At 40.9% G+C, this 11344-nt stretch overlaps 2 non-coding genes across 2 annotated transcripts; both read right to left on the bottom strand.

Annotated features, from left to right (window-relative positions):
- Positions 1–10121: 10121 nt before the first annotated feature.
- On the bottom strand, positions 10122–10194 carry TRNAK-UUU (transfer RNA lysine (anticodon UUU)). The gene has a single exon. It is a non-coding gene; the product is annotated as a tRNA-Lys (tRNA).
- Positions 10195–10994: 800 nt separating this feature from the next.
- On the bottom strand, positions 10995–11068 carry TRNAD-AUC (transfer RNA aspartic acid (anticodon AUC)). Its single transcript has one exon. It is a non-coding gene; the product is annotated as a tRNA-Asp (tRNA).
- Positions 11069–11344: the final 276 nt, after the last annotated feature.

Here is an 11344-nt window from a genome sequence, read left to right on the forward strand (position 1 = left end):
ATTAAAAGATTGATTAAACTCTTTTCATTGTTTACTCTCTTGATTTTTAGAAAATGGAGTAGATTAGAGATATTAGAATTCAAATTAGATTAATTCAAGTCATAAATTGAATGTTAAAATTGAGAAATGGTCAGCCATACAAAGGAGGTTATGGCGAAATTTTCTTAAATTTTTTGGAACTAAAGTTTATCATTAGGTTATTCTAAAAGAGTAATTCCTTCCGTTTGTGCATTCTAAAAGATTTGTTTTTATTTCAAAAGTGTCATTCCCATTAAAATTGAATTTATGCATAGAAAGATGCATAAGGGAATTTATTTTTATTTCAAAAGAGTTATTCTCATTAATTTTGATTTTATGCATAAAAAGATGCATAAAGAAATTTATTTTTATTTAAAAAGAGTTATTCTCATTAATTTTGACTTTATGCATAGAAAGATGCATAAGGGAATTATTTTTAATTTCAAAAGAGTTATTCTCATTAATTTTGACTTTATGCATAAAAAGATGCATAAGGGAATTTATTTTTATTTCAAAAGAGTTATTCTCATTAATTTTGACTTTATGCATAGAAAGATGCATAAGAAAATTTATTTTTATTTCAAAAGAGTTATTCTCATTAATTTTGATTTTATGCATAGAAAGATGCATAAAGGAATTTATTTTTATTTCAAAAGAGTTATTCTCATTAATTTTTATTTTATGCATAGAAAGATGCATAAAGGAATTTATTTTTATTTCAAAAGTGTTATTCTCATTAAAATCAAATTTATGTATAGAAAGATGAAGGATTTAATTTTATTTCAAAGTGTTATTTTCCTTAAATTTGAATTATGCATAAATAGATGCGTAAAGAATATTTATAAAAAAACAAATTAGGATCCTCTTAAACTCTATGTTTAAATTGTGTGAATAGAGGTGATGAGATGTGAGGTGAATAGATGTGATGAGATAAGATGTGAATCAGATAGATGATTGGATAGATGTGATGTGAATAGAAGTGATGAGAATATGAGATGAATAGATGTGATGAGATGTGATGCGAATCAGATAAATGTGAATGAATGGATGAGATGTGATGTCATGTGAATCAGAATGAATGATATGAGATGTGAGTGAATGTATGTGATGATAAAGGATGTGAATGTGTATGTGAGGAATGGATGTGAATGTGTATGCAAAGAATGGATGTGAATGAATATGTGAAAGAATGGATGTGGATGTATGAGAAAGAATGGATATAGATGTGTATGTGAAAGAATGTGATGCGATGTAAAGAGATGAGATGTGACATTATATGTGGATGTGAAGTGATAGATATGAATGTATGGATAGATGCAAGTAGTCGTACATGTGACCAATTGGATGGATGTGGATGAATGAGATGAGATGTGTATGAATAAGATATGATGTGGATAGAAGTGCTGTGATTTAATGGTGATGAGAATGAATGTGATGGATATGAATGAATGTGAAAGTCAATATTAGGTAATTTGGGAAAAATCTCACATTTTGGGAATCAATTACTCCATATAGTTTTGGACATATCTTAAACATACTAAATCCAAATTTGTCGGAGATCATAGATTTAGATTCTACTCTTCAAGATCTTTCCGATGATATGTCACATGAGGGGGTTTTGACAAACTTTTGGACAAGTTCACCATGCTCCCATTTTTCAAATGGGAATGGGATTTTTCCCAAATTATCTAATATGGTGTTGTGATGTGATGGGATGTGAATCGGGATAGATGTGAATGAATGGGATGTGAGGTAAAATGAATGAGATGTGATGTGGTCTGAATGGATGAGATGTGAGTGAATGTGATGTGGTCTGAATGGATGAGATGTGAATGAATGTGATGTGATGAGATGTGGATATGGGTAGATGCGAGTGGATGAGATCTGATGAGGATAAATTGAGGAAAGATGTGATGAGATAAAAAATGATGTGATTGAATGAGAATAGGAAAGATGTGATGAGATGAAAAATGATGTGATTGAACGAGAATAGGAATCCTTATGAAATGGTTGTGGAATTAAATAATGTGGGTTGATGTGGAAGTGTGGAAAGACAAGAGTTCGTTATAGAAACTGTATTTTTGAACTGTTTTTAAATTACTATTTTATGTCAAGAATGCTGGAGAAGCATTTTGACCGTCTTGTGAATGAGGTCGTGGGAGACCTAATCTGATAGTTGAAACAGCTGACGGAGACTCAATGGAGGACGTCTCGTGTAGCAAGGTCGACCGAGGTCTTGACCTTGTTTAAAATGGTGAGATTCCGGTACGGTGGATGAGGGACCAAGGAAGCGGCCTATGAGTGAAGCACTAGGTCACCTGCGAAGGATCCTAGAGGGTGCTGACCATGCTCGGGCTCTAGGTCGCCGACGATACCCACGCATGCATCGTGGAAGATATTGGAACAAGGAGTAAGAGTTATTTTCTCAATTTGGGCATGGATCTGGTTGATTGACCTTGCTGGTCCTCAACGAATGAGTCCATGGCTCTTTTATATGGATCCGTTGGTTGATCTTGTTGATCTTCAATGGAGATTCCATTTTGATGTGTGAATATATTGTCGGTTACTACTATGAGCTAGGAACTATCGAAAAGGTCCCTGAGTGGACAGGTGGTGAACGTTCTAGTTACCAATGATGCCATAAGTACACTGATGAAGGAATGATTGGAAATAAGGATTTAACCGGAGATTTTGAGGATTATGATCAGTGACACAATGGTTTCATTAAATGATTATTTTTAAAGATAGCTGATTCTATGAAAAAGGCAATTTCATATTGGGTGTGTAAGTGGTGTGACTAGTTTTAAGTTTGCATGAATATCCGGCTAGGGGGCCTGGGAACTCTTTTCCCTCGTACCCAGGACAAACCTAACCAAATTCCTAATTGGATCCCATCACTACAATGGTTGGGCAGTTGGTTAACCCATGGGACTGAGGCTGGAATGATGGATCCCTAAAATGAGACTCAATTCTGTTATGGTACGATAGATGAAGTAAATATCAGATAAAAATTGTTCTATGGAAAAGAATCAACGATTGTGCCTCTCTATGAGGAAAAAAGCGTTGGTCTCTATGATCCAATTGCAATCTTTTCCTTGATCTGACTTTGATACTACGGGTCAGATAAGTTGAGTTAGTTAAGACTTTTGACTACGTTAGAGAAAAATTTATCTTGGTGGAATCGCCCATGCTTTCCGGGCAAGGGAAGTTTTTTCGGTTTCGATTTTGGAAGAACCGATGGATTAGTCTCTTGTCTGGATATCCGTGGGCGAGGTCCCGAGTGTGGGACCCTACCCCACGCAAGAAGTGCTACTTTCGCTCTGCTAGCACCCTGAATTTGTTGCGCGGTGGGTACAGGGATCTTACATCCATTATTGAAGAAACCCCATTCCTAAAGAATGGTTCACAGAACTACTACAGAGATTATTTGGACCATTCTTCTCAGTTTCATTCCAAAGTTTATTGTTATACCATCCTTCGCTTTACCATATTTGATGGACCAGGTGGTAGATCTAGCCATTACTATCAAAGCTATTTGGAGTGCGCCCTTTGACAAAGGTGATGGAAGTGCAATGAAATGCACCGGACTGCTTCTACAGTTCACAAAGTATCTGGCTTACCTAATGAGAGACAAGAATCAAGGGAAATTCTTGTCTAACGTTGAGAGACTCAAGGGACTAGAGCGTGCTAGAAACGGGAAGTTGAGGTGCTACCCATGCATTGAGAAGGCTCCCCTAGCCAATGAGAAGCCTATGGTTCCACTCTCGGAGTCCTTGGGGGTACACACTCCTCCTTCCGGTATGGGCAATGTATAGGAAATGGATGTTTAGCTTGCGAGATGTTCCATGACGGTGCTGAAGTAGTAAGTCTATCGGCACCACAGCTAGTGGCATACAACTTTGGACCTAACAGGCCTGACCCCGTCATCTCTAGAATGGGGGATCCCCGATGCATTGACAGCAACATAGTGATTACAAAACTACCAGAGGAGGAGCGAGGCCAAATGTTGACTGTTCCTGCTTTGACAGTGAGCACAAGCACTTTACCGAAGGGGACCAACACTTATACTCCACCCTTTTGGGTCTCAACTGCTCGTAGTAAGCGACGTTGTGAAATTCCAGTGGAAACTCAAAGATCACAAAGAATTGATCATAAATAAAAATGTAAGTATTATTTCAAGTAAGACATTAGTCTCTTTGTTTGGGAGTCACCTTGTCGAAAAAGACTAGGATCATGGCTTGATTGAACGGGAAACAGATTCCTAGCTTGTCGAGAATATCACCATTTGTACTAGCTAGAGTGTGATGGTCTATCCATGAAAGACTTGAGAAGGACCTAAAGCGAAATAATAGTATACTCTTCAAGTGTTAATAGGCGTGGAGAGCTATGGAGAGCTGTTGGAAACTTGCAAGTACAGTTTGGAGGTTGGTGAATGAACCTAGAGAAGGGCTAGCCAACCTAGTATTCAGACTATAACAGTTCCGATGAATAGTCATTAACTTCTAACAGCTATATGATTTAGTTGATAAATAACCCTTGTAGCTAAAAAGAGTAGAATCATTCAATGGCCCGAAGTCATATAGGTGATAGGTATCCCTAGAGTGAAGGAAACATCTTGTTGGAAATGCCAAATCTTACGACCCTTCATTCCTTGGCGTTGAATTGTGGATTTCGATGACAACAGGTAAGTAGCCACCAGAAAGGATTGAATAACCGCTGGGCAGGTAGGTCGGCCGATATCGTCGTTCTTTGGCTAGCTTGTGCCCCTTGGCATGGTGCACTCGTTGTGTGTTCTAAATGCCCCTATCCCATATTTATTTGATGAATCCCTTTCGTTGTTTCTCGATTTTTTTGGTAGTTTGGGAATGCTAGAAATCTCACTCCGAATTGGAAAGGACCTCAAACCCATGGTATGCTAATTCACTTGGCCTATTGATTTCCCACGTTAATAATAACCAAATGTGAAGCAGCATCGGGAACGGCCCTTGCGTACGGTTGTAGCGCCATCGCCTATGTAGCTCTATGAGGATAATGAACCAAGTGTCATATACCTAGCGCCATACCACTTAAATGATATTAAGGGGCTCTGACACTCCAACATGCTAGAATTCTTGGGCAGAACAACACCGTTCCATGAAACATTCAAGATTTGTGTGCACCAACAAAGGGGGGGACTTGAACCTCTAACCACCTGGCCGGTAATGAGGGACACACGGAAGCACAAGGCACATCCAAACCTTGGATAATAGATACCCGACAATTTTCAAGAAAATAGCTTCTCTATGCCTTCCTGGGCTACTTCAATCCGAGTGACGTTCGATTCGGGTCTCAATAGGTCAATCCTATGCATTTCCATATGTACACATCTACGATTCCCTCTGCTTTAGCAAAACCTGGATAAACCCTTTTATTTTCGAAGAAGGAGTTGGTATATTAGGCAGTTTTGGAGGTGCTAACGACGGTGAGTTTGGAGGTAAGTCTGAAGCCGAAGGTACGCTAGGCAAGACCTCCTGTGAGTTTAGGTAGTTTTGGAGAAGCTAACAACGAGTTTGGAGGTAAGTCTGAAGCCAAAGGTACGCTAGGCAAGACCTCCCGTTCTAACAGATCAGTGGTACCAGTACCATAGGCAGGCTCGTATGACTATTCGCTTTAGCTCTCCACATGCCCCACGTCCCGGGGTGGTAATTGGTCATAGAAAGATGGATCCCTTCAAAGGCCTATCGCCAGAGACACTAGTTTATAGGATGAGATTGATTCATTAAGCCCCCATCCCGAAGTGCTGTAGGCTTGGGCCAACATGCACCTATTCTTTCTTTCTTTATAAATGGGATACAAAGGAAATTAATCCACCGTGGTCACACATCCGTAATTAAAATTGTGAGAGATTGGGTAGCACATATTCAGTCCAGGTCCATGGTCCAAGCTTTTTATGGACATGACATCACCGTAATCATTAAGATGTACTTTTACCAGTTTCTCATCCAGTAGAATAAAACTCTTGGAATTGCGCTTCATATGGCATGGAGCTTGATTTTTCCCTTCCCACAAAGGTGGTTTGGTTTCTCTCTCTCACTAGAGAGATCTCTACTCTAATCCAATCTAAAAAGAGATGACACCAACATTATTGGTGATTGCATCACTGCTCACTGACCGAATACCCGTTCCAAATAATCATTAGATTGCATCACTGCTCTCACTAACCGAATACCCGTTCCAAATAATCATTCTTAGAAACAACTCCCACGACAGTAAGTGCATAATTAATTCCACGGATCTCGCTATGCTAACCATGGTAAACTCCCTCTCATTATGTAAAAATGGAAGTCTGATTTGAACAACTAGGTATAACATCACGTTTAGCACTTGGGAAATGTACAGCTGACTATAAGGTACATCAGCCAGAGTTATAATCATACATAGATGAGTCTTGGCTAGTACAACCACTCAATTGTCCACTTCTGGTAGACGTAATTAACCCAATTCCACATCATCTTCTTTAATGGGGCTGAACAAAAGGGTTCCCAACAATGAAACCCGGTAGGGTTCATGGCACTTCGTTTGACTTTAATGGCTGAACAAAAGGGTTCCCAACAATGAAACCTGGTAGGGTTCATGGCAGTAATGCGGTAGTTTGGATTTCACATAATTCAACGTGTCATTCCCTTTAACAAAAGGTTCTTACACCTTACGCGGTGCTTATGTGCTACCCCTCAACAAAGCAGAAGAGCGTGCATTACCCCGTCTCCTTCATGTTCGCTATGCCCACTAGCAAAGTAACCTTCGGGGCTCGTAAGTAATTATTTGATTTTGGGAGAATAGTTCCAATGGTAGAACAATGGTCTCCAAAACCAAAGGTTAAGGGTTCGAATCCCTTTTCTCCTGATTACCTGGCTCGGTGTGCGAAGAGGTTGTCGATAGGGTCTCTTTACCTTGTTTTATCATTGTCCAAACTTTAATGATTTGGAATAGTCGAGACTTAGAAGAGGCCTCTCTCCAAGTCCATACTTGTCCATTTAAGGGTTCTTCCTCATCCATAATACTCTGCAAACCTTCAGATCTTGAGGATGTTGGAGTAGAACAACTCTCATACGATTCGGAAGAACCATCGGTATTGGTACTAATGTCATACATGGAAGTATTATGTATGTTAGGATACGCATCAGAGTTAAATGGCATAGCTTTGTCACTATCTGGTTGGATTTCCATTGAAACAATACCAAATGTACGATTTTCCGGTGGGATAGCACCTATTTCACAACAGCTAGCCAGGTTAGATAGACCCCAGGCCTATCTCTATAGGTTCTTCAGATCTCATCACTCCAGGCTCTTCAGAGCCCTATTCTTTAGAGCCCTTATCTCCCAATTCTTCTTGCTCCTCTATCATTTCCTCGGTGTGGGGGCCCGGCTTAGAAGACCTGGCAGGGTCTATGTCGAAGGAGAAAGAAGAAGAAGAAGAAGAACCCTATTCTTTAGAGCCCTTATCTCCTGATTCTTCTTGCTCCTCTATCATTTCCTCGGTGTGGGGGCCCGGCTTAGAAGACCCGGCAGGGTCTATGTCGAAGAAGAAGAAGAAGAAGAAGAACCAGGGTATGATGTCTATTGACCTGAAGAAAACATGCTATCACCCCCGTCTGAAAGTATTATTTTAAAATATTCAAATATAACAGGATTTAGGTTGTTTTCTTCAATCAAATTATGGAGTATTCATGGCAAGGAAGGGGAGGGATTTGAACCCTTGGTAAACAAGAGTCTACATAGCATTTCCAGTGCTACACTTTAAACCGCTCGGCCACCCTTCCTTAGAGAAAGAAAGCCATGGAATGAAGGCAATTGCCAACGATCTTTCTATATACAAAATTTTTGGGTTATAGAACAAATTTCTAATAATTTGGACCTCTATAACATGTTGTCCCTTTCCTGCTGTGGCAAGTTGTTGAAGAAGTCCCTAGAGACTGGCAGGCCTTCGGGCTTGGTTGAATCTGGTACATGTCTTCTGGGGGTGAAGGCCCCAGAAGTGAAGACCCACATAGAAGTTCAAGAGGTGATAGCATGGACCCTAGTTTAGGGGTGAAGACACGGGTGATGAGAGCCCACATGGGAGCGGGAGCCGACGTGGGTGCAAAAACCCGCATCAGAGTTCAAGCCCACGTTCAGGCTTAGATGAATTAAGTAACGAAATGACACCCCGCCACCCTTGGAGAGTAGCGATACTCCATTAATGCTGTCGCAAATCAGTCAATATATTAGCATTCATGATAATACTCTCTACAATACTGATAAATTATTTCTTGATGCCAATGCTTTTATCGATTCCAGTGAGAGCGGAAAGTGAAATCAATCTTTGGCTCATAAGGTTTGGAATCGGGTGAGATATCAATTGTGGTAGCACTTTTGGAGGTTGTCACGTCTTCATTAGTTGTGGTAGCGTTTTTAGTTAATGCTATAAGCGCCTGGGTCCCTATTAGTATTAGTGGGATAAAGCCTACTCTGAGCTCACGCAAAGGTGAACACTAGTGCAGTAAAGAAAACACGATAGAAAGCTCGTTGTAGGGACAGGCATTTTGTATAGACACTGAAGTGCTTGACTTTATTCATAATAACCGAGAGGCTGATCCCTGCTATTGGTGAAGAATATCTATGCGGCCCATTCATTCATTTTTCGAGACGGTGAGGGCATGTAGACCAAGATAGCTTCGGAGAAAGCTCTATCACTAGAGCCGAGAACAGCTTTAGACAATTTCATCACGCACCATGAACGGCTTGAAAAGTATTGCAAGACTTGACTTTCTGCGCCCTACTCTCAATGGAGTCAAACTCTCCTATAATAGAGGTAGTATCCATTACTCTTTTACAATCGATTATTTGATAGATCTGGAATGTGATGGGATACACTCCAATCATCTCATAGGATTGCTCCGAACTAGACCTAATCACCTTACAATGGTTAGCGAGAATAACCCTCAGTAGGGTCAATGAGACCATCGACGTTTGTTTCAAAATCGGGAACATAGCTACACGTCCCACATCCACCAGCCGTCGAGCCACCGAACATTGCTTCAACCATAAGGCCTTTTCTTGCCAATCGCTATAACCTTTAGGGACAGGACCTTTCTGCACGCCTGGTAGAAAGGCCACAGGGTCGACCATGAACCCCCATTTACTTTATTTCGTAGAAGCAATAGCGGCATATATAGTGCTCGGTCTATCTTTTGGTGCCATCCTATTTATAATGAAAAGAAAAGCGCATGTTTTCTCTTTTATCTTGCCTTTTTGACGGGGTGTAAGCGCTATGTGCTCCTGCCTAGGGCCAAGGTAGCTTTAGCACTTCTCGCCCCCTTCGATCTTTCTAATTTGTACCGGAACAAGAGCTTCCATGAGGGATCGAACTCTTCCATCGACAAAGGAGTGGCTTTGGCTCACGACGACGAATGTAAGCTGGAAAGCACGGAACTCGGTGCTTGGTTAATGAAACCAACCATGAAAAATCTTAAGTTACCTCCTATTGGATTTGAACCAATGACTTTCACCATATGAAAGTGTTACTCTAACCCCTAAGTTAAGTAGGTTGGGCTTCTAGTCTCATAGCAGCCCGTTCCATCGAGCCTCGAAAGTCAAGGCCATTCTATCTATAAGATTTTCTGTCAATTCCTACCTATTCAAGGAAATTGTCCCATGGGTTCCTGCTTTCCCTCAAATGCCCTATGAGCTACTCTTTACGGCCCTTTTTCATTTCTTCATTAAAGTCTCTTCGTGCATGCCAAAGACTCATCTGCCCCATTTCTTTTGATGGAAAGGCTCGAAAACTGCTTTTTTTTTGTTCCACCTTTCATTTTTGAACAAAAAGGCAGCCCCAATCTTAGCTCTAGGAGGGTACTTTGAGGGAGGGGGCAAAAAAGCAGGCAAGCCAGCTTTCCCCCTCAGGCGGTTTTACGAGCGTGCTTTCGAATGGATGATGTGGAGGCGTAAGGTGGGTGCACGGGGCAACTTAACTGTATAGCCTAGCCACACTATAGGTGGCCCCTTCAACACAACCGGGCCAAAGGGGAGTGATCTTTGAAGTACACTTTCTTTTGTAATCATGTAATTACTATAAGTCTCAAGTATGGGTGTAGCAGGACTTGAACCTGCAACCATTAGATTAAAAGCCCAATGCTCTACCAACTGAGCTATACCCCCAAATGTTATTGTATTGCTATTACTACTAATTAAGAGATAGATTTCTATGTGGTAATTGAACAAAAAAGAACAACTATGACTTGAGATGGTTCGTCAGGCATATCGCGATGGAATTATAGTAGTATACATGAATGAATGTTATCTAGGTAACTATCCTTTGATTCAGACGCCTCATTCGCTTCATGTCAACCATCAATACCCCTCTCCGCTTTTCCTTGGGTTATTTCCAAAATATCCCTCTGTCTTAGGTGGCAGGCTATGCGATGATTCACATTCCATTTGAGTTCTGATAATGGAAAGATTGCATTCTTGAGCTAGAAGGAAAGGTTTTCTCGATTCAAGCGATTGCCCAACTTGGTACATCACACTCTCCCATGGAGGCCTGCCCGGTACTATAAAGCTTGCCCTTTTGTGGCCAAAAACCCCATGATTTCCATGCTGAGCCTACTTGGATAAGAGTGCATGTCCCGCACCTTTTGAATCAAATTGAATCAAATTGAATTGAAGGGTGTCCCACTTTGGGTAAAGTGGCACAAATCGATTAAAGCAAAGAGGGAGGCATAAAGGCTTTAAGCCACAGAGTTTAATTGGGCAAAGAATGAGCCAACCGTGGGGCCACTTCGTGGGCTCTGAGTGACCTAGACTAATTCTTGAACACTATGTTAAGCGATGAAAGGCATAGCGAAGTAAAAAGGGTAGAGATTGACAAGGTTTTTCTACTACATGAGGGTAGGGGTAGTTGGGCTTCTTTTCCATCAATATCATCAACTCTGACTTGGGAAAACTTGGCATGATGCTAACGAGGAAAACGGGGTTCAAACCCGTGACTTCTGGCATGATAGACCAACACTCTAACCAATTGAGCTATTTCCTCTGGAGATGGGGGATTCATTAAGCCCCCCCATCCCATCGGTATAACCTATTTGTTCTCTGCTAACTTTGTTTCCTCGAGATACGAATGGGTTTCTTCTCTCCCTGTTAGGCCTTCAATCATTGGGTGAATAGTCCCCCGTTACCTGGAGAGTGATCCTTGAACGTGTATACGAGCCATCGTAATAACCTAATCACATATTTCAGGGAGTTTTTGAAGATCTTGGTGCAGCAAGCAGTAGGAGTGGGACTGTACTTCTTGTATTGCAATTCTACCCTG

This window comes from Cibotium barometz, chromosome 5, assembly GCF_041138505.1.
Source record: "Cibotium barometz isolate CiBa-2024 chromosome 5, ASM4113850v1, whole genome shotgun sequence".
Classification (NCBI taxonomy): Eukaryota; Viridiplantae; Streptophyta; class Polypodiopsida; order Cyatheales; family Cibotiaceae; genus Cibotium; species Cibotium barometz.